The 27,989-nt window shown below is 46.4% G+C and overlaps 1 long non-coding RNA gene across 6 annotated transcripts; it reads right to left on the bottom strand.

Annotated features, from left to right (window-relative positions):
- Nucleotides 1–313: 313 nt before the first annotated feature.
- On the bottom strand, nucleotides 314–27,989 carry LOC106729458. Of its 6 annotated transcripts, XR_004324107.1 has the most exons (6): nucleotides 25,807–27,989; nucleotides 25,343–25,457; nucleotides 24,944–25,218; nucleotides 22,212–22,311; nucleotides 6,351–6,566; nucleotides 2,572–3,259 (listed from the first exon to the last, which is right to left on the bottom strand). It is a non-coding gene; the product is annotated as an uncharacterized LOC106729458 (long non-coding RNA). The 6 variants fall into 6 exon arrangements; XR_004324103.1 differs by lacking the exon at nucleotides 2,572–3,259 and adding an exon at nucleotides 314–2,184 and having other exon boundaries at nucleotides 25,343–27,987; XR_004324105.1 differs by lacking the exon at nucleotides 2,572–3,259 and adding an exon at nucleotides 314–584 and having other exon boundaries at nucleotides 25,343–27,987.

Raw genomic sequence — 27,989 nt, 5'->3', positions numbered from 1 at the left:
AGTTATGTCACTGGTAGTCACATCCAAAATGCACTAGACTAGGACCTTTGTGTTGAGGAGGAAGACCTGGGAGTACACTTCACCCCTCCCCGATCTGTGCCCTAAAAGAGTGAGCATGGAGGCTGGAAAGGGAGCCTCCCCGGCCCCAGCCTCCCTGCGATGGCGAGCACAGAGCAGGTGCAGGCGTGCGCCAGGGATGTGGAAGGCTGCGGCAGACAAGGCTTAGGGGACTAGGAATTCTCGATTCGTGTTTGCCCTCCTATGAAATAATATGATGTGTCCTTTCTTTGCAGGGAAACTCTGAGAGGGTTTCTTTTTTTTTTTTTTTTTGGCAAATAAATTCGAGGAAAATCGCTTGATAGAGAAGCAATTAGGCCTTCCACTTAGGGTGACTTGCAAGGAAATAGGCCACCCACAGTCCGTATCCAATTATAACCCTCCATTTTCTTCACCACATAAGGACAGGTCCCCCACGCGTGCAATGGGATGACGTCATAACTTCCGGGAAGCATCTTTCTTTTTCAGGCTCGAATATTTGCTTTTTCTTGTCCAGTTAGATTCTCCTTGGGGAGGTCTGAAATGCACTAGAGGCACGCACACCGGAACAGCAGAGCATGTGAAAAACAGAGCTGCGTCACAAGCAGCACTTTCTCTGTCTCCTTGTGGAACAGAACAGACACAGCCCTTCCCCCAACATCCATCAACATCCATGCCCCTGTCCTCGCCCCCACCCCATGCATTAAAGGATGGTTCAGAAACAGGTATTGACAGCCCTGAACGACCCCTTCCATGTGCCAAGCAGTTGGGATGTTGAATCAGATGAATCCGGATCAAGGGGACGTTTATTTGATGATCAGTTCCCTGATCTGTTGGGGCGGGAAGAGGGCGGTTCGTCTTGCATCCTTCGGCTCGAGGTGTTCCCTTAGCCTTTTTCTATCCCGACCTGTCCCGCTATCCCGTCTGTACCTCTGGTTTTCTCACGCACCAGACGAGAGAACTCTGGCCACCCCGGTGGCCCCAGTGCCCCGAGAGCTCAAAGGAGTGTCCGTGGTTCCTGCGCTGGGGGCGGTGGAGAGGCTGCAGGAACCACCTGGCGGGCACCCCGCGGGAGGCCCGGGAAGCCGCCAGGAAGGGCGCGGGAGGGAGCGGCGGGCTGCGCTCAGGAGGCGGAGCACAGGACAGCGGCTGCTTCCATCGCCGCCCAGCCGGCATGCCCCGTCCCTGCAGGTCCCGGCGGGTCCGCGCCTCGGCCGGGCGGGGGCCCCCACGGGACGCGATCGAAGGCTGGAGGCTGCGTGACCAGGGCAAGGGCTCAGGGGAGACGCCAGGAGCACCTCTGATTCAGCCTCCGCAGGTGTGCCAGGGCCCAGCTAATCCCCGGTCCCACAACCCGACCCCGTAAATTCAGCCCTTCCCTCCGTCTCACTGACCAGCAAGCAGGAATGACATTAGTAAAGGGATCATTTTAACTCTGTATACACACACTCAATAGCTTACAACCAGACGGTTTACTCTTAGGACGACAAATTACACGCAACCCGCCTACTGAGGACGCGCTGACCTGGTCTGAGGGCAGGGACGTTCCGCCCCCTTCCCCGGCACCCAGGGATGGGTTAGAATGGCAGGCAGGCGAGTGCTGGAGGGGTGGACAGTGGGCTGGGCGGCTAAGGAGGATGAGAGAGTGGGAAGGAAGGAGTGGGGCATGAAGAGCCTTCCCCCGGGCTGCTGCGCAGTTCTTCTTCTCGCCGGGACTGAAGTGTCCACGTGGGGAGTGTCCGCACTCAGGTCCTCACATTGGAGGTGAACAGCAGGCACGCGGCAGGTGCTCTGCTGGCAAACCCCTGCCGCTGGGAAAAGGCTTCAATTACGGTGGAATGCAGGCATGATGCCTTGAGACCATGGGCGTGGGGAGGGGCCCCCACAAACGCGGTCGCCGCGACTTGGAACCAGAGATACACCGACAAGAGGGCAATCCTTCAGAGAGGAAAGGACGCCTGTACAGCCTCCTCCAGTGAAGGCAGCCTCCCGGGTTCAGGAGCCCCGAGGGATGTCACACAGCAGTGACACGCGCAGCCCTGGATTTGCAGTGCAGAGGTGCTTTCAAATAGGCTATGGCTGGTCCAGGGATCTGGCTACGCATCTCTGGATCACCTTCCACACTACATGGATCCACTCCAAATGGCCCTAGGGGATGGAGACTTGGTTTGAAGGTCACCAGAGTCCTCCAGGACCTTGCCCACCTGCAACCCCAGGACGAGACACTCCTGTAAGGAGGTGAAGCTGAGCACTGTCAGTTGCATGGAGTACACAAATGAGGCAGACCCTGGTGTTCCCATGCTTCCAGTGAGGCTGTTCCTGTCCCTTGCGCCTGGGCAGACAGGGCCTTGATGCCAGGTTTATGGGGCAGGAGAGTGCTGGCACTGGGATGGAACGGTGGCAAAACAAACACTGGGGCTCTGGGCCCCTTAAATGCTCCATGTGGTTCTACCAAAAGCAACATGTATGCTTTTCAAAACTGTGAAATCAAATTCATTCATTAGATCTGTCAAGGCAAGGTTCAGAGGCAAAAAGTATTCCAAAAAAAACAAACGATTTTTATTTGCAAAAAGGCAAGGGAGCCCTTCAATAAGACTAGCTCATCCAAGGAAAGATCCAATACATAGCTAACGTGACAAAAACCCCCAGGATCACCATGTTGACATCTCTCTCTTTATGATGGGAAAAGACCAGCTCCTCATATCTCAGACATTAACCCAAAAGCCCGGGATGAGGGGGTTCCTGCTGGGAGTCCAGGCTTACAGGAAATGCTCAAGATTTTGTTCTTTAGAGACTGAAACCAGACAGCATGACTGTCTGCTTTTTATTTTGTATGAAGGTACAGAGTGCTTTCCCCTCCCTGACGGTGGAAAACGATCTGCACCCACAGTGGTCGTGGGGGCTGGGCCAACTGCCGTTCTCCAGGGGGTGAATCATTTGTTTACATTCTGATCCGTTCCTCTGCTTATTACAGTATCATCCAGGACACTCAAAGACGTAATCAAAATCAGAATCACTCCGAAGAGGACACTTTTTCCTTCTGCTCAGATCAGGAAGTCACCAGCGCCGTGAGGAAGAGTGGCTTAAACAAAAATGACACGTGTCGTTTCACAGGGAAGAGAGGAGATCAAGTCGTGCCAGCGCTGCTCGATTCTGCCTCTTTCAGCTTTTTCCTTTTCTCTGAACACGCGCTGAGACACATGAATCATTACATCTGTTGATCCTGATGAGGCAGAATACCTTGAAACATCACTATTCTCGGCACTTCCTCTCCACCCTGTGACTATCTCACCATTAAAGAGGCCATATTCTGTTGTCTCAGGAGAGGCGAGTATCCTTGGCTTTGATGAGTAACCTAGGGTCTTGAAACCCTCACCGGAAATACGGAAGACCCCAAAGTCAAGGCTTTTATTTACAAGCACCTGACTCTCTGAGTAAGAATAATAAGAGTATTGGCGCCTCATAAAGGACTCAGAGTGAAAGGACCAAACACACACACGCACAGGTGGGCTTGTGCGCAGACACGCATGCGTATTTGTACCCGCCCCGTCCCCCTCAACACACACACAGGAAGAGCTCGTGTTTAACCCATTCGTTCACCTCTCCAAGAGGAGAGAAGAGCTTTCTGGGCTGGATACTTGGGCCTGTTTTGCCAAGAAGACCCACCTTTGATTCAAGCTCCCGCCCTTCTCCTGGAACCTCTGAGAAGGCCCTGGCCTCTCCTAGTCCTTCACTGAACAAGTGGTTATTGAACTTTGCAAAATGGAGGCCCTTGGCTTAAAGACTTAAACATAAGACAAGACATGATAAACCTCCTAGAAGAAAACATAGGCAAAACATTTTCTGACAGAAATCTTAGCAAGGTTCTCCTGGGGCAGTCTACCCAGGCAATAGAAATAAAAGCAAAAATAAACACATGGGGCCTAATTAAACTCATAAGCTTTTGCACAACAAAGGAAACCATAAGCAAAACAAAAAGACAACTTACGGAATGGGAGGAAATATTTGCAAAAGATGAGACTGACAAGGGCTTAATTTCCAGAATATGTAAACAACTCATAAAACTTAATAAGAAAAAAACAAACAACCCAATCCAAAAATGGGCAGAAGACATAAACAAGCAATTCTCCAATGAAGACATAGGAATGGCCAATAGGCACATGAAAAGATGCTCAATATCACTAATTAGCAGAGAAATGCAGATCAATATACAAGGTATCACTTCACACCAACCAGAATGGCCATCATTCAAAAGTCCAAAGGATAAATGACGGGGAGGGTATGGAGAACAGGAAACCCACCTACGATGTTGGTGGGAATGTAGTTTGGTGCAGAGACTATGGAAAACAGTATGGAAAATTAAAAATAGACTTATCCTGTGATCCAGCAGTCCCACTCCTGGGCATATATCCAGAGGGAACCTAAATTTAAAAAGATACATGCACCTCAACCTTCATAGTAGCACTATTTACAATAGACAAGACATTGAAACAACCTAAATGTGCATCAATAAATGACTGGATAAAGAAGCTGTGGTATATTTATAAATGGAATACTACTCCACCATTAAAAAAGAATAAAATAATGCCATTTGTAGCAACATGGATTGACCTGGAGATCATCATTCAAATGAAGTAAGCCAGAAAGAGAAAGAAAAATACCATATGATATCATTTATATGTGGAATCTAAAAAAAGACACCAATGAACTTGTTTACAAGACAGAAACAAACTCACAGACATAGGAAACAAACTTACGGTTACTGGGGTGGGGGAGGAGATGAGAAGGGATAGATTGGGAGTTTGAGATTTGCAGATACTAAGTACTACCTATGAAATAGATAAACAACAAGTTTCTACTGTAGACCACAGGGAACTGTATTCAGTACCTTGTAGTAACCTATAATGACAAAGAATATGAAAAGGAATATATGTCTGCATATGGATGACTGAAACATCATGCTGTACACCAGAAACTGACACACTGTAAACTGACTATGCTTCAATTTTAAGTTTTTTAATAAAATTAAAAAAAATTTTTTAATAAAAAATTTTTAAAAAGTTAAAGTGAGATCATTAGGGTGAGCTCTAATCCAATATTGCTGGTGTCCTTATAAAAAGGGGAAACAGATCTGTGTGGAGGATGCCACGTGAAGAAGACCGCCGTCTGCAAGCCGAGGAGAGAGTCTACCTCACAGGACTGTGAGGGAACAACTCTGCGGACGCCCTGATCTTGAACCTCCAGCCTCCTGAACCATGAGACACTCGATGGTGGTGTTTAAGCCCACCCCAGCCCCCAGCGCGCCCATCTGTGGTCCCGTGTTGTGGCAGCCCAGGGCAGACTAATTCAGGGACCAACCTGAGCCCCTCAGCCCTTCATCTCACGACACACGGCACGCGCAGATGTCCCCAGAGCCCGCCGAAAGCCGTGCTCGTACTGTCCCTGCTTCCCCTAAGGACTCCGCCTGCCCTGCCCGCCCTGCCCGCAGGTGACCTGGCTCCAGCGGCGCGCGGGGCAGGCAGGACGCAAGGCCGGATGGCTTTTGGATTGCTGGCCTTTCTGCTCCAGCTGTTCTTTCGAGGGGTGTCTGTTAGGGTGCCTGCCCCACCCCCCGAGCCGGTCACCCGCTTCTGCAGGACGTTTCCTCTCTTTCCCCTCCCCCATCGGGGACCACGACCTCCCATCGGCCAGGTTACTGCTGGGGCGCCCCTTCACCTGGCTGTCGCTTACAAGAGCGGGGACAGAGCCTTGACTCAAGCTAGGCCAACCCGATTTTCTCACTCCTAGCATTGCCAGTTAGAGCTGAGAGGGAGTCGGAGCTGCTGCCTAAGGCTGGACTGAGAAGTTTAGATTTGGAGCTGAAGGGATCTATTCTCTAAAGCAGGCTACACAAGCGGAGAAAACCATCCCACAAAGGCAAGAGCAAAGCAGACATTCGGGAAGGAGGGCGGCGAGCAGCGGGGGGCGGTCCCTGTGCCCTTGGGCCCTCGTTCAGTCCCTCCCTGAGGGCCAGCTGCGTCTCTCACGCTGGACACTGGGCTCCCCTTCTCGCCTTGGCTGGAGCTGGTCGGGCTGCAGTCCCCGTACTCACAGCCACATCTCTAACATACCTCCTTCTCTTAATGTAGCCAAATATCTCTAAACACGAATTTTGTACCTGAAAACAACCTTCATGATCCAAAATCGTGTATCCATTTCTTTGATCAGGTGCAAGAATGCTAATTTCCTCTTGGTTGGAATAAAAATAGTATGAGCTATGTGTATGTTCTTTGTATTAACGAGACTGGAGTCCCAGTTCCAGCTCTGCCGCTTACCTGCCGTGCGATGTTGTGCAAGTTCCTTGTCTCTCTCAGCCTTGGTCTCCTCATCCATCACACTCAGGTAGTGACAGCATCACGTGGACGGGTCGCTGGGAGAAACTCGCTTCACAAACGGTGTGGCAGCGTGTACCCATCCACAGTCTCACCACTGGTCTTTGTTCAGGTGACAGAGTGTGACGCCATTTGTTTAACTACTTACATATATTTGCACTGGAAAAAAAATAATCCAGATCTAAACATGGCAAAATCAGCTCTTTGGGTGGGTTGAACGTTTTTATCTTTTTGTCTCTATTTTCTCATTTTTGAACCAAAACTACATTTTACTTATATCAAAGGAATTGAGGGAAAATACCTTCCTCAGTGAAGGGCCAGAAATCTTTTTGTTAGAGACGTTTTGGAAAGAGTGCCATACTGTAACCTTTGAAGTTGGATGTAAACTTAAGGATCGTTTAACTTAAACATTTCTCCTTATGAAAAGACTGAAACGCTAATTATATACATATTTTGTGAATATAGATCTGCAACGTTGAAATGCATCAAAAAATCGGAAGGTGGGGGAGGGTATGGCTCAGTGTTAGAGCACTTGCTTAACATGCATGAGGTCCTGGGTTCAATCCCCAGGACTTCCACTAAAATAAACAAACAAACAAACAAACCTAATTACCTCTCTCTCTAAAAGTAGCAGAAATAAATAAAATAAAAAATAAATTTTAAAACATCAGCTGAATTGGAGGGTAGGTCAAGGGATGGACAGGTGGGTGGATCAGTGACAAAGCAGGTATAGTAATGTTAGTGCTGGGGGACTCTAGGTGGCAGGTGGATAGGTGTTCATGTATAATTTGTTTTTAATTTTTTATTATTTTAATTAATTAATTTTTAATTTTTATTTAATTTTTTTTAAATTTTTAATTTTTTCATAATTCTCGGACATTCTTTATGCTTGAGGTTTTTCATAATAAAATATTGGGGAAATTCACAAATACACAGAGATTCTGATAGCCCACGTGGTGCAGAAGTAGATAGAAGGAAAAGTACAAGTTCCCTTGGCGTCTAACCTCCGCTCTGCCTTCCCTCCCCACAGGCAACCTCTGTAAATGTGTAGCGTAACCCCTTAAACATCATCCCTTCACTTTTTTAGAACAGATCAGTCCCCGAGCCCCAGAGACATTCCAGTTCTTGCCAAGACCTCACTGCAAGTTAGGAGGCTCCTGTCCCTGGGTCTGAGTCCCCATCGCTATTCTCCCTGTCACCCTGGGCTTTGTCGGCTGCCTGCTGTCCCTTCACCCAACGGCAAAGGTGTCACAGAGCCACCCAAGCTCGTAAAGCGATCTCAGCCCTGCTCAACCAAAGACTCTTGACGGAAGCAAATTTATCATCCCAGCGACAAGAGTTTTCCTCGCCAGCGTGAAACTCAAAACTAGACTCCAGCCACAGATGTGTGCGCCCGCGCTAACTGATAATGTGCAAATACCCGCAAAGCCGCCGCAACTTCTCGAAATGAGGAGGCGCAAAAAATGAGCGCGAGAGATTAACGCACCCAGAAACTGGAGTGTGAAGAGGGCTTACAAACCAATAAGAGAAGCGGATTCTTTAAAAAAATGTTCCCCCTTTTTTGTTCTTAAGCAGGGATAGGCAATTGCAGGTTTATTTATTTGTCTATTTTTTTAAACAGAGGCACTGGGGATTGAACCCAGAACCTTGTGCATGCTAGGCGTGCACTCCACCACTGATCTATACCCTCCCCCCAAGAGAAGTGGATTTAATGATCACCAGAGGATGCGGCAGCCCATCACAAGAGGCAAAGTTTGCCCAGTAAGCTTATTCCACACACGTCCCACAAAAAACAAAGTTCTGTTCACTAGTGAACAAAGAAAAGCACTGAAGTCAACAACCAATGCCCTTTTCCACCCATCAAATTTCTAAGGGAAAAAAATGACAATGCCAGTGTGGGGAGGGCCCACCCACCCAGCCCCCTGCTGTCTCCACGCATCTCCTTCTCTCCTTCCCTTCACTTTTTTTTCATTTCTTCATTTTTTTTTTTCCTGCAGCTGGGAGTTAGCAGCCTACCGACCTCATTTTCTTCCAGTTATAGAAGTCACTTACTTGGCTCCACAGCCAAAGGGAATTCGTCCACGTTTGGGGAAATGCCAGCTGCACATTAGGCCAGTTTGGAGAGTTACACGCTAAGGGAGTTAATTCTACAGGAATTAGCACAAGCATTACATCCCAGTAGAGATCTGGTCTAGAAAAGAGGTCAGCTGGAGACACCACATCCTTTTAGCAAAAGTACAACCTTCCCACTCTCTTGATGCTTTCAAAGCAAAAATGCCCTCTTCCTCCCAAAAAAGGAGTTGGTAAGAAAATAGCACGTACGCTACAGGTGCAGCAGCCTCCCTCATCCCCCGTTTCCCCTCCAGGCGGCACTTTATTGCTGAGTCATGGGTGGGAACATCTGTCCAAACATTTGGGAGACCTGAGAGGGCAGACCAGCCAGGGAAGAACACACTGTGTTGCAGACCTGTCTGCAACTGAGACTGGTATGTCCAACTTAAACACACACACACACACATGCACAATTAGGGCGTTAGTAGAGGAGATCTTAACATTTCAGAGTTTGCCAAAGCAAACATAATTTCATTCACTTATTCATTCACTATTGGGCATCTACTAAGTTCTAGACACTAGAAATACGCCAGTGAAAAGGACAGACACGGCCCCTTCCCAGAGCTCGCATTCTAGCGAAGGAAACAGAAACACAGGGAACTCTGTTCAGTACCTTGTAATAACCTACAATGAAAAAGAATATATAGATATATGTAGAACCGAATCGCTTTGCTGTACACTTGAGACTAACACAACATTGTAAACGTGCTTCAATAAAAAAGAAAAGAAAAAAGGGGAAGAAAAGAAAATACAATAAACATTATTGTTCTAGGAAGGCTTCTGTAGTAAAATGTCTCCTATTTTCTGTATTCTGGTGCTTTGACATCTGGATAACACCTGGAGCGACTGCTCTTCCCGGGACTAGCCAATTCCTAGAGAGAAAATTACCTCGCCTTTTCAAATGCAAACCAGCCTCCCCAGAGCCCACCGCCCCCCCCCCCACTCAGGATCACTGTTACCTGCTCTAATCCACAGCCAGACAGCTAGGGACACCCCCACACCTAGAGTCCACTGAATGATCCAAACTAGCACATCTGGAGGTGAGGAGGGTAACAGCTCAGTGGTAGAGCACATGCTTAGTATGCACGAGGTCCTGGGTTCAATCCCCACTCCCTCCATCAAATTTAAAAAAACAAAAGAAGAAGAAGAAGAAGAAGAATGCAAACTAGCACATTTGGAGCCTGCTTGCCCTGCCTTGCCCTCTCCTTCCCACAGAAACCTTAATAAAGACCCACGCCTACATTTTCCCCTTGCTTCCTCTGCCTCCTGACGAAATTGGTACTTCCCCCAGTGGCTCTGCATAGCTTGGCCTGCCTCCTGTTTCTTGGGAACTTTTGTATAAAAACTTCTTTCTTCATGATAGTCAGTTCCATGTCTGAGTGTCTTATCACATCTGATTAAAGCAGGTCCTGGGTCCCCTCTGCCACGTGGAGCTTTACCTGCTTTCTGAAGAGTGAAGGAGCCAACATGTCCGGAGGTGGGGAGGCTGGACCAGTGGGCAGTGGGGACAACATGAGCAAAGAAAGGCCTTAAGGTGGGAGAGAGACTGGCTTATCTGAGGGCCTGGAAGAGTCATTTGGGGCCAGAACATGGCCAGCAGGCAGTGCGTCCTCCATGTGCACATTCTGTACTGAGATCTGGGAAGCCTGTGGTACCCGGAACTCCTTCTTGGAGTCCTTAAGGTGAGGAGCTGTGGTACAAATCCATACAGAATATCCTCATGGGTTCCAGGCGCCCCCGGGAGGTCCTCCCACAACCACAGTGAGAGGGGTGGGTCTGTGCCTCTAGACAGGACATTGCCTGAGTTAACACCACAAACTACCTGACAGGCGAAAATACTTTTAGAATTGCCATAAAAAGGATTTAACAGGATATTTTACCAGTTAGCATGGCATTTAATAAATAAAGCAGAAAGACTCTTTCAAATATTAAACACCCATGCCCATTTTCCAGCAGTTTTCTCATTAAAAAAAAAAAAATCTGTTGCCTGAGGATTTGGCAATTGAGCCATCTTTGAGGACTGAGCAGTGGTTGGTGTATAGTGCCAGGCACTGTCCTGGGCAATTTTTTTTCATTTTTACTTTTTATAAATGTATAATATAAATCCAGCAAAGTGTCAGATCCTAAGTGTACAGCTCAAGGAATTTTCACATACTGAGTGCACTTGTATATTCCACACCCTGATTAAGAAACAGCGTTACCAGTGACCCAGAAGCCCCTCAGAATCTTCCTTTGGTCACTATACCCAGTGTACGTGATCACTATCCTAAGTTTTCTTACTGAAGTGAAATTGACAAGGGGAAGGCTACAGCTCAAGTGGTAGAGCACTGTGCTTAGCAGTGCGTGAGGTCCTGGGTTCAATCCCCAGTGCCTCCTCTACAAATAAATAAAACCTAATTACCTCCTCCCTCACCAAAATTAAATAATACAGTAAGTAAACAAAATATTTTTTAAAAGAAATCGATATAATATTAATGATTTTAAAACAAACAATTCAATGGCTTTTAGTGCATTCACAGTGTTGTGCAACCAGCATCTCTACTTAGTCCCAAGCCATCACTTTATAGTAAAACCGCATACCCAGTAAGCAGATATTCCCTGTGACCCCTCTACCCTCAGTTCCTGGTGACTACTTATCTGCTTTCTGTTTCTACAGATTTAACCATGCTGGATATTTCACATAAGTTGGAATCATACAATATGTGACCTTCTGTGCCTGGCCTCTTTCACTTAGTATAAGATTTTCCAGATTCATCCACATTACAGGATGTATCAGTGCTTCATTCTTTTTCATGGCTGAATAATAGCCCACTGTATGGATAGACTACATTCTGTTTATACATTCATATGTCGACAGGTTATGGTCACTTTTTGGCTATTATCAAAGAGTGTTGCTATGAATATTCATATACCAGTATTTGAGTACCTGCTTTCCAATCTTTTGGGTATATACAGAGGAGTATAATTTCTAAGCCATATGGTAATTCTATATTTAACTTTTTGAGGAACTGCAAAAATGTCTTCCAAAGTGGCTACACCACTTAACATTCCCTGCCAGCCATGTATGAGCATTTTGATTTCTCCGTATACTTGTTAATAGTTTTTCTGGTCTCTTTTCACATCTTACTGGAGATGAAGTGACATCTCATTGCAGTCCTTATTTGTATTTCCAGGATGACTAGTGATGTGGAACATCATGCACTTATTAGCCATTTTATCTTTTTTCCTGGAGAATAGTCTATTTAAATCCTTTGCCTATTTTTTTTTTTCATTTTAATTGCAGTATAGTCACACTGTGTCAATTTCTGGTATACAGCAGAATGTCTCAGTCACGCATATACATACATATATTCATTTGCATTTTCCTTTTCATTAAAGGTTATTATAAGATATTGAATATAGGTCCCTCTACTATACCAAAGAAATTTATTTTTTATCTATTTTTATATATAGTGGTTAACATTTGCAAATCTCAAACACTCAAATTTATTCCTTCCCATCCCCTTTTCCCCCGGTAACCACAAGATTGTTTACTATGCCTGAGAGTCTGTTTCTGTTTTGTAGATGAGTTCATTAGCGTCCTCTTTTTTTCTTTTTATGTTATTTATTTTTTATTGTTGAATTTCAGGAATCATTTACCCATTCTGGATACAAGTCTCCTATCAGCTATATCAGCTATATGATTGGAAAATATTTTCTTCCATTTTGTGGGTTGTCTTTTCATCTTTTGAAAATTTTTTTATTTTGGGGAGGGAGGTAATCATTTTATTTCTTCATTTCTGTAAATAGAGGTACAAGGGATTGAACTCGAGAACCTCACACATGCTAAGCACATGCTATACTACTGAGCTATATACACTCTCCCCCCTTTCCATCTTCTTGATGGTGTCCTTTGAAGCACAACATTTTTAATGTTGAAGTTCCAGTTCAAGATGATGACATAGGAGGATCCTGAACTCAGCTCCTCCCATGGGCACATAATCTATAGCTACATGCAGAACAATTTCCTCTGGAAAAAAAAAAAACCCAAACCAGCTGAATATCTCCTACACATTGAACAAATGAGAAAAAGCCCACATCTAAGTAGGTAGGAGGAAATGAGATATCACCTCACATCAGAATGTCAAAATGGGCATCATTAAAAATTCTACAAATGATAAATGCTTGAGAGGGTGTGGAGAAAAGGGAACCATCCTACACTGTTGGTGGGAATGTAATTTGGTGCAACCACTATGGAAAACAGTAGGGAGATTCCTTAAGAAACTGAAAAAAAAATGTACCCTATGATCCAGCAATCCCACTTCTGGACAAATATCTGAAGGTATATCTAATTCAAAAAGAAACGTACTAAATAGTTCATAGCAGCACTATTTACAATAGCTGAGACATGGAAGCAACCTAAATGTCCATCAACAGATGACTGGATAAAGAAGTTGTGGTATATATAGAGACAATAGAATACCACTCAGCCATAAAAAAGAATAAAATAACGCCATTCGCAGCAACATGGATGGACCTGGAGATTGGTATACTAAGTGCAGGAAGCCAGAAAGAAAAAGAAAAATACCACATGATATCACTTACATGTGGACTCTAAAAAAAGGACACAAAGGAACTTATTTATAATAAAAAGACAGATTCGCAGGCATAGAAAGCAACCTTATTGTGGGGAGAGATAAACTGGGAGTTTGGGATTTGCAGGTACAAATTACTATATATAAAACAGACAAAAAACAGGTCCTACTGTAGAGCACAGGGAACTATAATATCTTGTAGTAACCTATAATAAAAAAGAATGAGTGTGTGTGTGTGTGTGTGTGTGTGTGTATAACTGAATCACTATGCTGTATACCAGAGACCAACACAACATGGTAAGCCGACTACACTTTAATTAAAAAAAAAAATGTGTAGGGAGAGGCTGAGACTCAGTCTCACCATAAACCCCACCCCCAACCTGGTGACCCACAAACTCACATCCCCGAGTTTCTCCCTGAGGAGGGAAAGATCTGAACCCCACACCTGGCCCCCTAGTTTTGAGGCTTGCACCTGAGAGATGAGCCGCCCAAACTTCCAGATTTGAAAACTGACTGGGCTTGTGCCCACAAGACCCACGTGGCTGTAGTGACCTGAGAAGCGGTTCCTTCCAGGGCTTCCCCCACACTTTCTGTGAAAGAGGCCAATAGGTTTATCTTAAAGCATCAGCCTGAGGGGCAGAGTTCTGATTTAACTCACATCCAGGGGCTTGGAGGCTGGTAGGTGCCACCTTGGCACTCTCTCTGCCTCGCTTCAGGTTGCCAGTACCTCCCAGAGGGGAGCTTGTACCCTCATCTGACACCCAACTTTTTCAGCTGCCACCCAGGGGACACCGATTGCCTGGCTCTGCTGACCAGTGGGGCTGATGCTTGTGGGTCCCACAGGACTATAACAAATGGAGAAAGGGTTTTAAACAGCCAGTACCCAAAGCACAGCAGAGGTAAATGGACTGAGGGCCCAGCCAGTCTGTGAAGGAGGCAGGTCTACCAGGTCATCTTCAGAGCTGCAGCCTGAGGGGCAGACTCTTTATTAACACATATCTAAGGATCGACTAATTCTTTCCAGAGACCTGGAGGGCAGGCACTGACTTCACACTCTCCTCTGCCACACTCCAGAGTGCATGTGTCCCCCAGAGAGGAGCTGTCCACATCCGGTGCCCCAGTTTTCACATCTGGCTTCCTAGTTTGTACATGCAGTGCCCTGGTCTTTGTGGCTGCTGCCCAGGAGGTGCCCCTGTGTCCCCTGGCTTTAGTGGCCAGCGGAGCTTGCATTTGTAGGTCCCATGGGACTGGAACAAACAGAGAGACAGTTCTTGGCCAGCTGCCCCCTGGGGCACAGCACAGACACAGCAGACTGAAACTCACCCCGTATTTCTGCAAAGGGGGCCTATTAGCTTATCTTCACAACTCTGTTCTGAAGGGCAGGCTTCTAATTAAATGTGTATCTAGAGGATGATTGCAATCCTCTCTAGAGACCAGGGAGGCTGGCTGGTGCTCTCTTCACACTCTCCCTCTGCCCTGCCGAGGTCATTAGTGTCTCCAAGAGAGAAGATTGTGTACACATCTGGTTTTTGTGTCTGCTGCCCAGAAGACACATTCCTTGATAGCCTGGCTCTGGTAGCCAGTGGGGTTGTACTCACAGGGTTCAACAGGATGGAAGCAAACAAAGAAACAGTTCTTAACTGGCTACTACCCAGGCCTCAGCGAAGTGGGAGTAGACAAAAATGCCCATCTCCCAGGCTTCCCTGTGAAGGAAGTACATTTACATACTTTAGAAGCTGCTGTCAGGATCTGGCTTCCAATCAGCCTGCATCTAGATGCTAAGATTCTCCCTTTTGGGACACTGATGGGTTTTGACACACTCTCACCTCCTGGGAGCTACTAAGACTAAAGTAGACTGTCTGGACAATCACAAAGGTTTGAGAGACAACCAAGAGCTAGGACAGGGTTGAGCAACAAGGTTCATCTCCTACATGAAGCCACTCCTTCAAGACTGGGAGAGGTGGCCATTTTATCCCATGCATAGAAACCAATACAGAGAGTCAAGGGAAATGAAAAAATAAGGAATATGTTCCAAATGAAAAAAAAAAAAAACTCACAAGATAAAACCTCAGAAAAAGACCTTAATGATATGGAAATAAGTGATTTATCTGATAAGAGTTCAAAATAATGGTCATAAAGATGCTAATAACCCTTAGGAAAAGAATGAATGAACAAAGTGAGAATATCAACAGAGGTGGAAAATTTAAGATAGTACCAAAAGAAATCACAGAGCTGAAGAATACAATAACTGCACTGAAAAATACACTAGAGAGGTTCAACAGCAGGCGATATAAAGCAGAAGAAAGACTCGGTGAACTCTAATACATGGCAGTTGCAACTCACTTAATCAGAGCAGCAGAAAGAAAAAAGAATGAAGAAGGATGAAGATGGTATAAGGGACTTATGGGAGTGGCACCATATATTCAAAGGGATGAAAGAAAAAAATTGCAACCAAGAATACTCTACCCAACAAAGTTGTCCTTCAGAATTGAAGGAGAGAGAAAGAGTTTTCTACACAAGCAAAAGCTAAAGGAGGTCATCACCATTAAACCTGCCTTACAAGAAATGTGAACAGGACTTCTTTAAGCTGAAACAAAAGGGCACTAATCAGTAACAGGAAAACATATAAAAGTATAAATCTCACCGGTAAGATTCCTAATAATCTAATGCTGTAAACATGGTGGGTTAGTCACTTATAAAGCTAGTATAAAGGTTAAAAGATAAAAATAGTGAGTAATAATAATAATAACTACAACTACAATGATTTGTTAATGGATATACAAGATAAAAAGATGTAAATTGTGACACCAAAAGCATAAAACATGGTGGGGAAGTAAAAGTGTAGATTTTAAGAATACACTTAAACTTAAGTTATTATCAACTTAAACCATTACATTTGTTTTATGTAAGCCTCATAGTAACCTCAAAGCAAAGCCCTACAGTAGATAGACAAAAGTTAAAGAGAAAGGAATAGAAGCATACTGTTACAGAAAATTATTAAATCACAAAAGAAGAGAGCAAGAGAAGAAGGGAACCAAGGACTTAGAAAATAGCCAGAAAACAATGAACAAAATGGAAACAAGTTCATATATATCAATAATGACTTTAAATGTTAATGGACTAAATTCTCCAGTCAAAAGACATAGAGTGGCTGAATGGAAAAAAAAATTGATATGCTGCCTACAAGAGACTCACTTCAGATATAAGGACACACACAGACTGCAAGTGAAAAGATGGGAAAATATATTCCATGGAAAAAAGAAACCAAAAGAAAGCTGGGGTAGCTATACTTTTATCAGGCAGAATATAGTTTAAGAAAAAGACTGTAATAAGAAACAAAGAAGGAGATTATATAATTACAAGGGAGTCAATCCAACAAGAGGATATAACACTTGTAAATATTTATGCACCCAGCATAGAAGCACCTAAATATATAAGGCAAATATTAACAGCCCTAAGGGAGAAGTAGACAGCAATACAATAGTAGAGGACTTTAAAATTCCACTTTCAACAATAAATAGATCATCTAGACAGAAAATCAATATGGAAACATTGGCCTTAAACATATTAGACCAGATAGACTTATCAGACATTTACAAAATATTCCATCCAAAAGCAACAGAATGCACATTCTTCTCAGTCACACATGGAATGGTCTCCATGATAAATTATCATAAAACAAGTCTTAATAAATTTAAGGAGGTTGAAATCATATCAAGAATCTTTTTAGACTACAGTAATGATATAAAACTGTGTGTAATTATGATTACAATTTAAAAAACTGAAAAATTCACAAATATATGGAGATTAAACAGCACAATACTGAACAATGAATGCATCAAAAAAGAAATAAAAAAAGAAATAAAAAATTTCTCAAGACAAATGAAAATGGAAATATAACACACTGAAATGTATGGGATGCAGCAAAAGCAGTTCTAAGAGGAAAGTACTTAGCAATAGATGTCTGCATCAAGAAACAAGAAAAATCTCAAATAAGCAACCTAATTTTACAATTCAAGGAACTAGGAAAAGAAGACCAAATGAAGCCCAAAGTTAGTAAGAGGAAGGAAATAACAAAATCAGAGTGGAAATAAAGACTAAAAAGACAATAGAAAAGATCAATGACACTAAGAGCTGGGTTGTTTTTTTTTTTTTAAGATAAACAAAATTGACAAAACTTCAGCTAGATTCATCAAGGAAAAAGAGATGACTCAAATAAAATCAGAAAGAAAAGAAGAGACATTACAACTGATACCACAGAAATACAAAAGATCATAAACAACTACTATACACCAAAAAAATTAGACAACTTAGAAGAAATGGATAAATTCCTATGAAGATTGAATCAGTAATCAAAAACTTCCCCAAGCCCAAAAGTCTAGGACAGATGGCTTCACTGGTGAATTCTGCCAAACATTCAAAGAAGAATTTATAGCAACCCTTCTCAAACTCTTCCAAAAAAAGTAGAAGAGGAAGGAATTCTGCCAAACTTATTTTGTGAGACTAGCTTTAACCCTCCTACCAAAACCAAACAAGGATATTACAAGAAAAGAAAACCACAGGCAAATATCCCTGATGAACATAAATGCAAAAATCTTCAACAAAATATTAACAAACTGAATTCAACAATACATTAAAAGGTCTATAAACCATAAATAGGTAGGACTTATTCCTAGGATGCAAGGATGGTTCAACATCCACAAATCAATGTGATACACCACATTAGCAAAATGAAGGATAAAATCACATGATCATCTCCATAGATGCAGAAAAAGTACTTGACAAAGTTTAGTATCTATGATTTTAAAAAAACTTTCAACAAAGTGGGTATAGAAGGAATGTACCTCAACATAATAAAAGCTATATATGACATACCCACAGCTAACATCATACGTAACAGTGAAAAGCTGAAAGCTTTTCTTCTAAGATCAGGAACAAGACAATGATGCCCACTCTTGCCAGTTTTATTCAGCATAGTATTGGAAGTCCTAGCCATAGCAATTAGACAGGAAAAAAGAAATAAAAGTCATCTGAATCAGAGAGAAAGAAGTAAAACTGTCAGTATTTGCCGATGACATGACATTATATATAGAAACCCTAAAAACTTCATCAGAAAATGGTAGCTCTAAAAAATGAATTCAGTAAAGTTCCAGGATACAAAATCACTATACAAAAATTTGTTGCATTTATATATATATGAAATAATAAGCTCCCAGCGCAGAGCTCCATAAATTCCTAAGTGATGAGAAGATCATCTAAGATCATCTCTTGTTCTATTATTTCTCTTTGACTTCTTCCCTGACACAGGGCTCCAAACCCCCCGTAAATTCCTAAGTGGTAAGAGCACTAGGAGCATCTTTCATTCCACTGAGATGACTCTGGATGTCTGCATGGGTGCTCGTCACCAGAGAAACTGAGCAATGACTAGAAGCTTGCAAATGTCAGCCTTACCCCTCATTTTCCAGAGAAGGGAGAAAGTCTAGAAACAGAGTCAATAATTAACCATGTCTGTCAGGAAGCTTCCATAAAATCCTAGCAGTACAGGATTTGGAAAGCTTTCTGGTTGGCAAGACACCCACACTTGGAGCGTGATGCACCCTAACTTCAGGGACAGAAGCTCCTGCACTTTGAGCGGTTAATACCCAAAATACATAAAGAACTCACACAATTCAATAGTAAAAAAAAAAAAAATCAGTTTAAAAATGAGCAGAGGATCTGAATGGACATTTTTCCAAAGAAGATATATGGATGAGCAACAGGTACATGAAAAGGTGCCCAACATCACTATTCACCAGAAAAATGCAAATCAAAACCACAGTGAGATATCTTACACCTGTTAGAATGGCTATTATCAAAAAGATAAGAAGTAACAAGTGTTGGCAAGGATGTGGAGAAAAGGAACTCCTGTGTACTGTTGGTGGGAATGTAAGTTGGTGCAGCCCCTACGGAAAACAGTATGGAGGTTTCTCAAAAAAATTATAAATAGAACTGCCATATGATCCAGCAACTCCTCTTTGGGATATTTATCCAAAAGAAATCAAAAAGAATAACTCAGAAAGATATATGTGCCCCCTTGTTCATTGCAGCCTTCTTTACAGTAGGCATGGAATCAGCCTTGGTGTCCATCAATGGATAAATGGATAAAGAAATATATTATATTTGTAATGTATATATAATGGTACATTATTCATAAGAAAGAAGGAAATCTTGCCATTTATGACAACATAGTTCGAACTGTTGAGGGCTTATGCTAAACTAAATAAGTCAGATAAAGATAAATACCATATGATCTCACTTATACATGGAATCTAAAAAAACAAAACCAAAAACAAACTCACAGATACAGAATACAGATTAGTGGTTGTCAGAGGAAGGGTGGGGAGGTGGGTGAAATGGATGAGAGTGGTCAAAAGGTAAAAACTTCCAGTTATGAAATAAGTGAGTCCTGGGCATGCAATGTACAGCGTGGTGACTATAGTTAATAACACTGTATTGTCTATTTGTTAGGAGAGCAGATCTTAAAAGTTCTCATTACAAGAAAAAAAAACTGTAAATGTGTGGTGATGAATGTTAACAAGACTTTTGTGGTGATCATTTTGTAATATATATAATATCGAATCTGTGTGTGGTACACAGGAAATGAATATAATATGTCAACTATATCTCAATTAAAAATAAAAAGAAGATATGACACAACATTGTAAAATGACTATAACTCAATAAAAAATGTTAAAAAAATAATTTAAAATTTTTTTAAAAAATAAAAAGAAGATATAGAACTTGGAAAAAAGGGTTTTAATTTTGAGAAAGACTAATTTACCTATTTCTCTGTGGCTTGTGCCTTCCTTTGGTGTATAGTTTCTTAGATGTAAGAAATAAGATATAATAAGAAATAAGATACAAGAAACTATCACCTATTCCAAGGGCACAAAGATTTACTGTTGTATTTCTTCTAAGATCTTTATAATGTAAAATTTTGCATTTAGATTTACGACTGATTCTGAGCTAATTTTGTGTTGGTGTAAGGTAGGGGTCCAACTTCATTCTTTTGCATGTGGCTCTGCAAAAGTCTTGGCACTTTTGTTGAAAATCAATGGACCATCAATCAATCAAGGAGTCCACTCGGCACAAGCTACTCCGAGTAGAATTATAGTCCCCAGGGTGAGACATGGGACATGTCTGACAAATCCCTGCCTTAAAGAGATGCTGGGAGGGCCTCTAAAATGCTGGGCACCTGAGAACCTTACGAACATCATTTCACGTCATCCTCAGAGCACACTCCCGAAGGCAAATACTGTTACCCTCTCCTACAGAGGAGGAAACTGAGGCACAGAGATGTTAAGAGTTTGGGCAAAGCCATTCAGCTGGTCAGAGGGGAGCCAGGAATTGAGCCCAACAGTTTGGCTCCCAGGTCTGAGCTCCCAACCACCACACTAGGTATAGAGCCTAACACTGTCCCTGCCGTATCTTTTTTTTTTTTTTTCATTTGAAGTACAGTAGTTACAATGTGTCAATTTCTGGTGTACTGCACGATGTCCCAGCTGTTCATATACATACATATATTTGTTTCACATTTTTTTCATTTAAGGTTATTACAAGATATTGAACATAGTTCCCTGTGCTCTACAGAAGAAACTTTTCCCCTGCCATGTCTTGAGTTCTCAAAAGGACAAAAAAGAACCCATTGGTTATAAAATGAGAATAGATCTAAGATGACACATATGCACGTGCTGCTTTATGGGCTCCAACGAGCTGATCCGCCGAGCCGTCTGTGATGTGATGGAGGACGTCCATTTGTGGAAGTTTCTGTTGGCGGAGAAGCCTTACCCGAAAGAACAGATTTCTGGTTCAATCTTAAATCAGCAACAAGGCTGAGAGAGTAAAGTAGGTTTGCTGCTGTTGAGGCTTCCTCAGTCCCATGGAAGGTTTAGTCCATCTATTTCTGGAGAGGTTTAGAGCACAGGAACCCACACCCTCACAGACATGTGCGCACAGAAATGCCACGGTCCTGCGTGCCCAGCTCCGGGAAGATGCCTTGCCCTCGAGACACTTTGCTATTTAGAAGGGAAAAGCAACGCGTGGAAATAAACCTTCAGGCGCAGAGGATCTGTCTGCAGGATATTGCTGCCATCCTGATATTCAGGAACTGAAGATGCTCTAAAATAGCACAGGGGGGTAATTACTGCCTTCCGAAAGAGAAGGCAGCAGGAACTTGCAAAGAATGCAAAGCAAGTTTGCTTCCAACCAAGTCAGGTGGATGCAGACAATAAACCTGCACCCAACATAAACGTCAGTGTGAATTACTCTGGGGCAGCATGCTGGGAGTACAGACTCTAAAGAAAACACCCGCCTTTGTGACTGTGATCTCTGCGGCTTCTGCACAATGTTCGGTCAATGTCAAGAGGAAAGCCAGCCCTAGAGAGGGTCATGTTCATAAGACACCTGGATTGGTTTCCCATTGCTGCTGTAACAAATTACCCGAAACTTAGCGGTTTCAACAATACAAAACCTACCGTTTGACATCAGTGGAGGTCAGAAGTCTGAAGTGGGTCTCAAATCAAGATTTGAGTGCCTTGGGGCATGCAACCCTCCCTTCCTGCCTGGACGTGCCTCCTTGAAGTTGCCCTGAAAGCACTCAGAAGAGAGCGGCAGGCTGGTGGCCTTGGACCTGGACCTTCGTCTTAAAGAAGCATGACAGGTCCTCCCAGTAACATCTGCAGTCCCACCTCGCCCCAGCTGAGACCAGGCAGACGTCAGAGCATCAGTCCTCACAATGTTCTCGCAATTATTCAGTCTTGGTTTAGTGACAAGGTAGTGGAGACCTGGAGGGGTGATGTGAATCTCCCAAGGTCACACATCCTGGGGAGTGACCTCTAGGATTCATGACCATCAGACTATGAGTCTGCTCCCAAAGGCCCAGGAAGCCAGGTCGTGACTGGCGGGACCACGGAGGTGTCACGGGCCAGGACCACTGCTCCCAGGGTGGTTTCTTGTGCATCTTACTTTCTTTAGGGCAGGGGAGATGTCTCCTCTTCCTTTGCTGTCTTCCCTAGTGGCCAGCGGAGTGCTAGGTACACAGTAAGTGCCCAATAAGTGTCTGTCACCTTGCCTTACCTACCTCTGATGTAAATCCCATGTCTCTCCCGAGAGCACACAGTTCCCTGTAGGGGTCAGCACTCATGAAGCACCAGCCTGGCGTGTCCTCTGCAGGGCCACACCTGTAAAAGGTCCAAAGCAGAAGGCAGAGTTAGGATACCTTCCTCTGTTTCACAACAGTCTTGTCTCTTAAGACTCTTGGTGCTTTGAGCCAAGATTCCTTTCCCTTTAATACAGAAGCTTCTGGAACCCATGCACTGCACGTGTCCTTCAGATGTGCCTTCTGTCCTGATTTCAAGAGGGAGACCTCAAGCCCAGGTGGTACAGCCCTTTTGTGCCCACAGAGGAGGGGGCTGGTGACAAGCAGGTGCAGCTGGCGGCCAGTCACCACTGACCTCCCCAAAGGTGAAGGCGGAGCTCAGCCAGGACGGCAAAGCCGGCCACCTTCAGACTGACAGGGGGCCAGGAATCCAGCATCGCCTAGACTGGCCTCTCCTGCAGGAGCCAAGACCAGGTTTCTCACGGTCCTGTGGCCAAGGCAGCGCCTCGTGCGCCCTTCTCCGTGGCTCAAATAGCCCAGCCTGCTGGGATTTACGGAGGCTTCATCATGTAGGCATGATCGATCATTAACTCTGTTTATAGATGAAAGGGGGGGGTGAGGGTGCTGAAAATTCCAAGCTTCTGATCATGGCTTGGTCTTGCTAGTGACCGGCCCACATCCAGGAGCCATCCAGAAGCCCAACCAGAAATCACCTCGTTGGAACAACAGACACTCCAATCACCCAGGAAATCCCTAGGGTGTCAGGAGTGTCCGGAACAGAGGTCAAAGGCCACTATTATAACAAGACATGCTCCTCGTGCTCTTGTCACTTGCGAAATTCCAAGGGTTTTAGGAGCTCTGTGCCAGGAACCCGGGGCAGAGACCAATACATACATTTTCTATTACCTCACGCAACCCAAAAGAGCTTTTATTGCCAACTCCAGAACGATTTGAGCAACAGAATAAATAAGACAGCATTGGATTATGACCCAAGGTGTAACAAGGCATATGTGAATCCACACTGATGTAAATGATGATTGAAGAAGTAAATAAGCGGGTGAGAAGAGGCAGCTTCTCCTTACAAAGGATTCCAAACGCCACATGGACATGCTTCGCACTCCAGGGGGTGGTGCTTAATTCCCCCTTCCTTTAAGCTCTAAGCCCAGACTCTGAAGAATATTGCAGGGAAAGTGAATATAGTAACTCAGAGTGGAGAAACCTGACAGAGACCCCCTCAGCCACGTGGTGAGGGTTAAGGTCACCAGGGTGCCACACGGGTCTCGTGTGCCCCCCTGTGTGATGCGAGGCAAAGGGCACTTTGCCTCTTTAGTATTCTTTCTGAAAACCCATAACCCCAATCTGATCATGAGAAAAACACCAGAGAAACACAGACTGAGGGACCTTCTCCCAACTACCTGACCGGTACTCCTCCAAATGTCAAGATCGGGAGGGGACAGATCAGTGGCAGAGGCGTGCTTAGCGTGCACGAGGTCCTAGGTTCAATCTCCAGTACTTCTATTTTTTAAAAAAGTAAATAAAGTTAATTACTTCCTCCCCCCCAAAAAAGTTTAAAAAAATGTTATTTTTTAATTTAAAGAAAATTTTTAAAAAGAAAAAAAAGCTGTCAAGGTCACAAAAAACAAGACTAAGAAACTGTCACAGACCAGAGATGATTAACATGAAACTAAATGCAACGTGGGGTCCATGGGATCCTGGAACAGGAGGAGGACACCGACGAGAAAACAGGCGAAACCCAAATTCAGCCTGGAGCGTAGTTCATAGAAACACACCCAGGCTGGTTCCTCAGAGCGACAGATGTCCCAGGTGATGGAAGGTGGGACAGTGGGGGACCTGGGGGGGGCCGATGGATGGGGGTCTATGTACTCCCCTGGCAACTCTTCTGCAAATCTAAAATTTTTCCGAAATAAATTTACTTTTGAAAAATCTCTGAGATTTTAAATAACAGCTCCTTCACTCAGTCAGCAAACACATATATTGCAGCTGCTCCATTCGAGACACTATTCTAAGCATCGCACGAGCATCAACTCATCCCTCTGACACTGTTGTGGCCACGTCTGGTCCCAGCCGGCCAGGAGAGAGGACAAAGGACAGCCCCTACACTAAAAGGTCAGAGATCTGGGCACCACAAGCCAGGGAGGACAGTTTCTCTGGGGCGGGGGGATGTGGGGGAAATCTGCCAGCACTGACCACAGGCCACGGGGGCATTCAGGAGCCCAGTGTGTCCGGAGCTGGGAACAGAAGGGCAGGCAGGACTCCAGAGACGGGGCAGAGGGCCCCTGGAGGTGACTTGCTGCCCTTTGTTTTACAGATGCTAAAGATAAGACCAGGGTTGGTGGGGAGGACCGAGTCACAAGGGACTGTCCCCGGGAGCGAGGGAGGAGAGACGAGATGCCCAGCCCTGTCGCTCCCTGGGGGCTGTGCCCTCATCTGTGTCTCCCCCATGGGAGATGGGATCTCTGTCCCCAGGAGGTGGGGCCACCCAGGGCTGTGAGAGCGCAAATGAGATTGGCAGCCAGGCTGCCCGCTTTGGGGGACGCTTGCTGTGAAGAAAGTCTGGAGCCCTCACCCTGTGCCACCCCGGACGGAGGGGGTCTCACCAAGGGGTCAGGTTAGGGGTCAGGGCGGGATAGCCTGGGCATGGCACAGCTGCTCCTGCGGCTCCTGCTTCAGGCCTCCGGGGACCAGGTCCTCACCTGCGTGTTCCTGCCAAGGTCAGGAGCGATGGGGGCGCTGCAGAGCTCATGCAGAACTCTGTGCAGGCTTCCAAGAACGAGGCAAGCTGCACTGAGTCAGCTTCTGAAGATGCAACTTAAAGACGTTGCTGGGAGCTGCTGTCCTACATCAGGACTGCTTTTAAATGTTTGCTCTTTGATCAGGAAAAATCTGAATTTCCCCTTGGACACTGCAGCTCTTGTCAGCCTTGGCTTATACACAATTCATTCTTTGCAGCTATTGAAGCCGAAGAAGCCTGGAAATAAAGTTTGAAACAAAGTTTAAAGAAGTACTTTGTAAATAACCATCATCATCATCATCATCATCTGGCCCGGGCCTTGGCTCCGAGCCCCGGAGAGGCAGAGGGCAGGCTTGCTCACCTGGATGAAGGCAGTGGGTGCGGGGGCCTCGTCCTGAAAGTGCCCGTCACTCCTGGGCACCTCAGCAGCAACGCTGCACAGCTTTTCCCCTTCGACAGTCATTGTCAAATAGTGTCTGAGCAGGGGCAGGACCAGAAGAATGTGCATCCTCCCCTCCCTGAAGCTCGGCCACCCAGGGCCTTGCCTGGAAGCCAGGGGGCTCTGTTCCCTGGACAGGGCCCCCAACCCTCGCCTCCGGGGCAGCATGGTCCCAGTTTCCAAAACTGACTCCCCCGTAGAGCTGTGGCATTACCGCCCCAGTAAACAAGCCTACATGTTACCAGGAAGAGGAAGCAGTGAAGCCCCCATCAGCCATGAACTTGGTTAATTCATGGAATAGAAACCAGCCACTGGGTGGGGGGCTCGGGGGGGGCAGCCGAGCAAGGTGGGCTCAGGGACAGTCAGGGGACAGTAAGAAAAGGTACCTTCATCCAAGGCCTGGAGGAGGTGGGGGGCCTGCCCTCCCGGCCAGGCTGGAGGACCCCCAACAGAGTTCAAGTTCAGGGACAAATTCCCTTCACAGACTGGACTGGGCCCCTCCCTCTGAGGCTCCCCCTCGGCTGCAGGAGTCCCGGGACCTAATAATACACACAAATCAGAATGCGGGCTGCAGGCCCTGGCCATGCAAGGAGAAGGGGAAAGCTGACGCCAGCCCGGCCTGTCCCCACCGGCCTTGCCCTAAAGCAGCAGGGCGCCCGGCCTTGGAGCGAGGCCGCCCCCCTCCGCTGTGCCAGCGGCACCCTATATCGAGAGAATGAGCGCGCTGGGGGGAATGGCAGGCATGCAGGCCCAGCTGTCACTGTGAGCCCGGCCCAGGAAGGCCACTCTGTCCGCACACCCCCCTTCCTGCCCGCAGGCTGCGGTCCAGACCCAGCTCCTGGGGCTCGCAGCCTAGATGGTACCCGTGAAATGGAAAACCAGGTGCACAGAGCCACAGGGAGGCCACTTAGAAGAGGGAAAAGTGAAAACCTGCTAAGGGAGGTGGTGGCTTTTGAGCTGACTGCCTGGGGGGGACCTGGGCTGGCCGTGCCCCCTTGGCCTTTCGCCCAGGAAGGAGCCTGAGCCCCGTGTTTCCAGGCTGGCCCGCCGTCGGCACTGCCACACCCGGCCGGGGGCAGCCCCTCCGGAGAAATGATACGCTAGACATGCAGGCTTCTTAACGCAGCAGCAGCCTGGGACATCGCATGCACGTCTCAGCCTTGTTTTTCAAACCTCCAAAATAGGAAAACTAGCTTTTTTCCTGGAGCCGGCTACTCCTCAGGGGAAGGAAGGCCGTCTGGCCCCAGCTCAGTGGGCAGAGACTCACTGCTGGGCCAGCAGCTCCCAGCGAGCCAGCCCTGGGGGAGGAACGACGCGGCTCTGGGGTCCCCATGGGGGTGGGTGAGGTGAGGCTTGGCCGCCACTCTCAAGGAGCGCCTGAGGTGAACGAGACCCAGGCCAGGCCCTGCGGGCCCTGGGAGAGTGTCCCAGCAGTCTCAGGCCAGGCCGCCTCTCCCCTGGGGCCGCACCTGGCCGGCTGCCGGGGCCGTGGAAGGCGCCCGCAGGCTTCCAGGAGCTGGGCCCCTGAGAGGCAAGGAAGGCAGGAGGGGCGGGGCACAGTGCGGAGCCAGGGGCCCCAGGCACTGAGAGGCCCCCAGGAGGATGGGGCTAGGCTCCGGCTACAGTGCTCGGAGAGGCGGGGGCCACGGGGGGGGGGGCAGGGCTGAGAGGATGCCTGTGCTCTGAGCCTGGCTGGCCCCATGCGCGTCCCTGGCAGGCTCTGGGTGCCCTTTTTCCTCCCTCAGGGCCCACCGCAGCCGCTCTTGGCTTTAAAGTTTGGGTTTCAAGCCATGCTTGCTTGCCCAAGGAGGAAAGGGAAAAACCACGCCGGCCACTGGTCCGTGTCCCTCTGTTTCCTTCTAGGGTCAGGCGGAGCGTGTGAAGGCGAGGACAGCTGCCTGCCCTGGAGTCCCCAGGAACACGAGGCTGTGCCAGTGGCCGGGCGCCTGCTCCCGCGGGCGTGACCCTCGGGGCACTCAGAGCTGCTCGGGGTCAGGGTCAGTCTGTCCAGGCGCAGCCTCCATGCGCGGGCAGGCCCGGGCACGGCCACCGAGCTCCTGCTCTGAACATCGGAGGAGAGACGCATGCTTCCCCTCCGCCAGGCCCAGGAGCCGGGGGAGGACGGCAGGACCAGCGTCCGCCCCCAGGCACAGTGGCTCTAGTGTCCACCCCTCGGCATGGTGACTAGGGTCGCTGCTCCCAGCCCACCCAGGTCCTCCCAGCAGGAGAAAACCCCACCCCCTCTTCTGAGGGCCTGTAAATCACCAGGATTGACACAGCGACAGTCTGTGATTTGATGCAAACAAGTCAATTTCAGGAGCCGGGTCTCAAACAGCAGCTCTGATTCAGACGCACCAAATACCCAAGTGGTTGCAAGTGCGGAAGCTCAGAGGAGCAAGTCACCCGGGGTATGAGCCAAGATGTTTTCTTTTCCTAGGTGCGGGCTCAGCCCCAGAGGGGCCCAAAGGCACATGGCCTTTGATCCCTGCCCATGATCAGAAAGGCCTGTGTACCCCTCACAGACCAAGGAAAGAGCAACTGTAACTCTCCAGGAGGCACTGGGGAGGGG

This window comes from Camelus ferus, chromosome 11 (assembly GCF_009834535.1).
Source record: "Camelus ferus isolate YT-003-E chromosome 11, BCGSAC_Cfer_1.0, whole genome shotgun sequence".
Lineage (NCBI taxonomy): Eukaryota > Metazoa > Chordata > Mammalia > Artiodactyla > Camelidae > Camelus > Camelus ferus.
The sequence above is the reverse complement of the archived record's forward strand: the minus strand, read 5'-3'. Positions and strand labels throughout refer to the sequence as shown.